Genomic DNA, 6015 nt, shown 5'->3' on the forward strand with positions numbered 1-6015 from the left:
CTATCACAAGATAAGTTCTTGAAAGTAACGGCGGTAAACTTAGTGAAAATAGAACTTGATTTTCCGGAAGAAAAAAGAAAAGCAAGGAAAATAAAAAAACTATTTCCTTTTTATCCAGGAAATAATCCAGAGACAAATTACTTTTTATGGCTACGAAAACATACGGCGATATGTTTGATGGAAAGATATCTGGTTTTGACAAAATTTAAATATTGGTTTAAATTTCGTTGTTGTGGTTTACTTAAAGGAGAAGAATTCTATTGGTTCGGTTCTGATATTCTAGTAGAATACGTTAAAAAACAAGATCGCTATGAGTGTGATAATAGCATTGATCATATCATACATAATGATCCACTATATCGACAAATAGAAAATCTATACCTCCATTACAAGAAAAACGAAAAAGATTGTGACAATAATTTATTGTTGTGTACTGAAGATACTGAGATTGATATATTATTACTAACTTTGTATCTATTTATTGAAACTATTTTTTCTACTCCTAAAGAATAAATTGAGGTAATTGCCTGACAAAAATACGTATCAATCATTGTTTTTTTTTTATTGATTTCTTCCATGCTTACTATAATTAGTTATTTTGGTTTTTTATTAGTTTTGCTTATTTTCACCTCAGTCTTATTCATTGGGTTAAACAGTATAGAACTTATTTGAAATAGAAAATAACCTCAATAGGAATTGAGATTCCAAGTCAATTTGAGGTACTATGTAGATTAGCTATTAACCCTTACCTATTCTTTTTCATAATAAAAAAAATATGATTGAAGTTTTGTTATCCAGAATTGTGTTAGGTCTAATTCCTATAACTTTGGCTGGATTATTTGTAACTGCATATTTACAGTACCGACGAGGCGATAAATTGGATATTTGATTTAGAACCATATTATGAATGGGTCTCCTACTGATTCTGAGGGATCAGATTCCATTAGCTTTTTCAGTCTAAGTGATAAGAAGATCGATCAGAAAAAAGAAAAAAAAACACAGGATCACGCTCTGTAGGATTTGAACCTACGACATCAGGTTTTGGAGACCTGCGTTCTACCGAACTGAACTAAGAGCGCTTTTTCTTCTTTTTTTTTTTTTCTTGAAAGAAAAGATTATTTCGATGTTTCATTGAATTAAATAACTATCACTCGACTTTTTACTTTTTTTATGGAAGATTTAGCATAAAAAAGGGTAGGGATGATAGGATTTGAACCTGCGACATTTTGTACCCAAAACAAACGCGCTACCAAGCTGCGCTACATCCCATAAAGAACAAAATCACAATACCAAAAAGAAACTATTAAACTCTAGGTGGAACACACAAAGTGGAACATAATGGTGCTATGTGTGGTTGTATAAAATAATGGTGGAAGCTTTAACTATTTACGTTTATATTCTTTAACAATTTGTAATATCAACTTTTCTTGTAATTCTTTTTTTATTTCCATCGTATTGAATCACAGGGAATAGGCTAGGCTTAAATTATCAGATGAACTTCTAATTACAAAATCAACTTGATCATTCAATTAGAAGTTCATTTTGGTTATAATACTGGTTATAATATAGAATTTGTTCATTTTGTACCAAAACAAAATATAGATGTTTCTATCTGAGAAAAAGTCGTTCAAACATGTGTTAAATAAAATATTTGTAATTCTTAACTTCTATTGAAAAGAGAAGTTAAGAATTACAAAACAGGGATGGAGATAATCTAATCTCCATACTGAATTGAATCGAGATAACCTTGCTGCGATTCTTTCATCTAAAAAACAGAGTGCAATAACTGTTTATTATGCATCCAGCAGGAATTGAACCCGCGACTTCCCAATTATGCCCCATTAATCTAGACGAATAAATTCGACAAAAAATTGACATGTTTTGTTCACTATATCAAAAAAACAAAAAAAAGAAAAAAAGAAAAAAAGGAAGCTATTTTCTTTTATTATTAAACAAATGATATATGATGTAAATATTTCTATAGTTGTAAATTCTCTATTTATTGACAGACAAAAGTGGATTTAGTATACTTAATTGGGTACTCTAAATTCCTATTCTATACTAAAGGCAGGAACTTCAATTCCTAACCGATATTAATAGGTTATAGGTTCCATTTTAATAAGATAATTGAAAACCAATCCCTCTTTTTCCTATTGGAAAAGTCTTAATCCCCTATTAGACCTGGGGACTATAAATTGGTTATATGGCATATCCAAGTGATAAACAAGAATACGTGAAATACCTTACATATCATCTCCGATAAATAAAGCAAAATAGAGTTTTACCTTAGGATAAACTAGATATGGGGATGGCGACATAGCCAAGTGGTAAGGCAGGGGACTGCAAATCCTCGATCCCCAGTTCAAATCTGGGTGTCGCCTTGGTAGTCTAAACAAATACAAAAGTCTCTATTTGTATCCATGTCTTTTGGAGACAACTTGTGTAGCTTCAGGTGCTATTGCTAATATAGAAAATAAAATTGAATTTTATCGTTAATGTCTGATCTGATAGGTAGTTTATAGTAATTAGTTACAATAAAAAATTTTGAGAAGCCTCTACTATCGACTCATCCTTTCAGAATAGGAAGGTAGAAGATTCCCAGTTTGCACTATTTTGAATAGTTCCATTATCATCAAGAATCAATAATGATATTATTATTTGTTTTTTTTTTTTTACTTTTTTTTAAGTTTTTAAAAAGAGAGGGATTCGTATGGATATAGTCAGTATCGCTTGGGCTGCTCTAATGGTAGTTTTTACTTTTTCTCTTTCACTCGTAGTATGGGGTAGAAGTGGAATTTAATAGAATTTGAATAGTCCTTCTGTGTTTAATCGTTCTGTTAAAAACAAATAAACAATGATTATTACGATGATTAAATCATTACTATCATTAATTATTTATTTATCTATCGTTAAATTAAATTATCAACAAGATGATTTATAATATCAAATTGATCATGTTAGAAATAAAATTCTACTTCATATTTAGAAAATATGAAGTAGAGTTTTATATAGCGAACCATACTATTTTTCACTATACATCTGTTAAAGCATATGGAGCATTATTGCTCTGTCTTTTCCATATCAATTTTTTGCCTTTACGATATACAATTTTGTATATTACTATGGAATAGTAAACAATGCGTATTTGTATTATCAATATTTTAAAAAATATTATTCAAATCAAAATAACACCTATGTTTTTATTTACATCAATTTTTCCAGAGATATGTAAGAAATTATGTCTAGTTCCCACGAGACAAATTAGAATTTAGATCTACTTATCCAAAATCTGTATATAAGTGGTATAAATGAAATTTTTTTTGTAACTACTTCTTCTCAAAAAAATCTACTGACCGCTATAACTTTTTTATAGTGACGATTTAGACTAATTCTAGATTCTAAGTAATCACTCTAGTTCACTTTGAGGCTTCGTTTGCGCGTAAATGACGATTAGAAAAGCAGTGGGCACTACAATGAATAATAGAATAGCAATAAATGCAAGGTTATTTACTTCCATGATTGATTTTCGCTTCGTTTTAAAATAACTCGAGATTTGATCTCATAGAGTATCTCTTTTTTTTGTAAAAAAAAAATTTCATTAATGTTTGTCTCAATCAAATATTTCTTTTTTATGTTAATGTCTATTATATATTAGAACAGGATCTATCTATATAGAGATAGATGGTTTTGATAATAGTCAAAAACCAAAAAGGGTCTAGTAAAAAATTGATGAGCAAACAAAAATATGAGAGATGAATGCAGAGCGTAAATCTATACACGGTATTCTTCCTAACACAGATCTATCTTACTACGCCTTTTTTATTTCTCAAGGAAAAAAAGATTGCAGATCTAATAATTCGGCGAATCCACACACAAAATGTGTAAAAAAGATGTCAAATCTATTCTAGTCTACTCTATTTCCCTTTTTTGCTCTTGTTTGGGGTAGGAATCGCTCAAACAATTGTTCAATTTATTGAATCGGGACTGACGGGGCTCGAACCCGCAACTTCCGTCTTGACAGGGCGGTACTCTAACCAATTGAACTACAATCCCACTAGGTACAGTTTATTGACTAAACTGTCATAAAAAAAACTGTGCCGGGTCGTATTTGTAAAACTTTTATCTTTCAAATTTATATATCAAAACTGTTTGTTCCGATTCTTTCTCTATAGTTCCGATTCTTTCTCTATACAGTAGGGTAGGGGATTCAAAAACCAATTACCTTTCTTATCTGATAGATAAATATCTATCTCAATCTATCAAGTTGGTATTGGGCCGAGCTAGATTTGAACCAGCGTAGGCATATTGCCAACGAATTTACAGTCCATCCCCATTAGCCACTCGGGCATCGACCCAGGGAAAAATGGGAAGTTGATTATAGTACCTAATTAGGTACTATAATGACTTTCCTAGCCTACCTAGTACCCCTAGGGGAAATCGAATCCTCGTTGCCTCCTTGAAAGAGAGATGTCCTGGGCCACTAGACGATAGGGGCCTACTTATTGTTATAATATTCAAATCCCTAGGAATTTGTCAATATAAAAGAATCTTTCTTCATATTTCATTATTTAATATTCTTCTTGTGTTGTCAGGATTGACAATATAACTATATTCAATTAATTTCTATTATTGACCCCATTATTATGGCATCTATCAAATATGTAATAGACTTCTCCATTGGTAATGAAATGGTCAAAAGCCCTTTTAACTCAGGGGTAGAGTAATGCCATGGTAAGGCGTAAGTCATCGGTTCAAGCCCGATAAAGGGCTCTTGCTTGCAATAAAGCCCAGTTGTTATTTTCAACATTTATTTGATTAAGACAAAAAAGATGCAATATACCTTTTTTTGTTATAACGAAATAGAACATGTTAATATAATTGAGCATAACTAACATATAGAATTTTGTTTTCTTTAGATAGAACTTTTTTTCTTATATCTCGCTACTAATAAGACGAGGAATAGTATAAGATTAGGCATAATATACTTCACTTTCATATTTTTCATTGAAAAATGACTAATTTCAATTAGTACGTATTACTTATAAAACTAAATAAAAATGAGAAGTAAGTGAACCTAACCCATTGACTGGTTTCGTTCTAATGCCTGGAAATAATATTCTAAAGCCTTAGTATGTTCCCCATTACTTGTGTGGATAAGACCTATATTATACAATATATAACTTCGGTCATAGGGGTCAATTTCCGGTCGCATGGCTTCATAATAATTTTGTAAAGCTTCCGCATATTCCCCTTCGGATTGAGCTGACATTCGTTACGGTCGTTCATTCAATTGAAATGATCTCCGCTTCAAAACCGTACATGAGAATTTCACCTCATACGGCTCCTCCTTTTTTTACAGAATAAGTACAAAATAAGGAAAGTAATCAATTCAATTGACAAGAAAAAAGATTTTCCTTATGATTATGAATTAGCAGGAACTAGTGTATTTCCAATGAATCTCTAGCTATCCTTCTTGCAAAGATTTTTTTATTATTTAGAATCAATAATAAAGTATTTTAGCTTAGCACTACAAACATAACCTCTAACAATTTCTTTGTCCTTAACGCATTGTATTTTATGGGAATTATTCACTCCAACAGTCTCTGATGGTTCTAGCGGTATCCGAAATACAAACGAGATGGATGTTTGTTGCCTCAACCATTCTAACTAACCCTTAATAAAAATTTTAAAAAAAATGTATTCTATATTCTTATTTTATTTATTATAACGAAGCATTTGTGTTGTCAATTTTAACGCGTAGTGCTTTTTCCCTTATGCACACCTATCATATAGATTTGACCATTAACATCTATGTAATAGATATAACCTTTCGCTTAATACTAGAATCTCAGAAGATCAAAGCATCTAAGGTTGCATAAATCGGGGATACACGACAGAAAGAATTGTTCTATTTAGAAAACTCACCTTCACTAAACGTCAGTTTTCACTTTTAATAAATAGAATATAAAAAAAAGTAGAAAGAAAAAAAATCAAATCACACCATCTTTGTAATAG

The 6015-nt window shown here is 30.8% G+C and overlaps 2 non-coding genes across 2 annotated transcripts; one reads left to right on the forward strand and one right to left on the reverse strand.

Moving 5' to 3' along the window:
* Positions 1-1005: 1005 nt before the first annotated feature.
* Positions 1006-1079, reverse strand: TRNAW-CCA (transfer RNA tryptophan (anticodon CCA)). Its single transcript has one exon. It is a non-coding gene; the product is annotated as a tRNA-Trp (tRNA).
* A 1231-nt stretch (positions 1080-2310) lies between these two features.
* Positions 2311-2381, forward strand: TRNAC-GCA (transfer RNA cysteine (anticodon GCA)). The gene has a single exon. It is a non-coding gene; the product is annotated as a tRNA-Cys (tRNA).
* The last annotated feature ends 3634 nt before the right edge of the window (positions 2382-6015 follow it).

This window comes from Cupressus sempervirens, chromosome 8, assembly GCF_028749045.1.
Source record: "Cupressus sempervirens isolate cs-2001-9-10 chromosome 8, ASM2874904v1, whole genome shotgun sequence".
Lineage (NCBI taxonomy): Eukaryota > Viridiplantae > Streptophyta > Pinopsida > Cupressales > Cupressaceae > Cupressus > Cupressus sempervirens.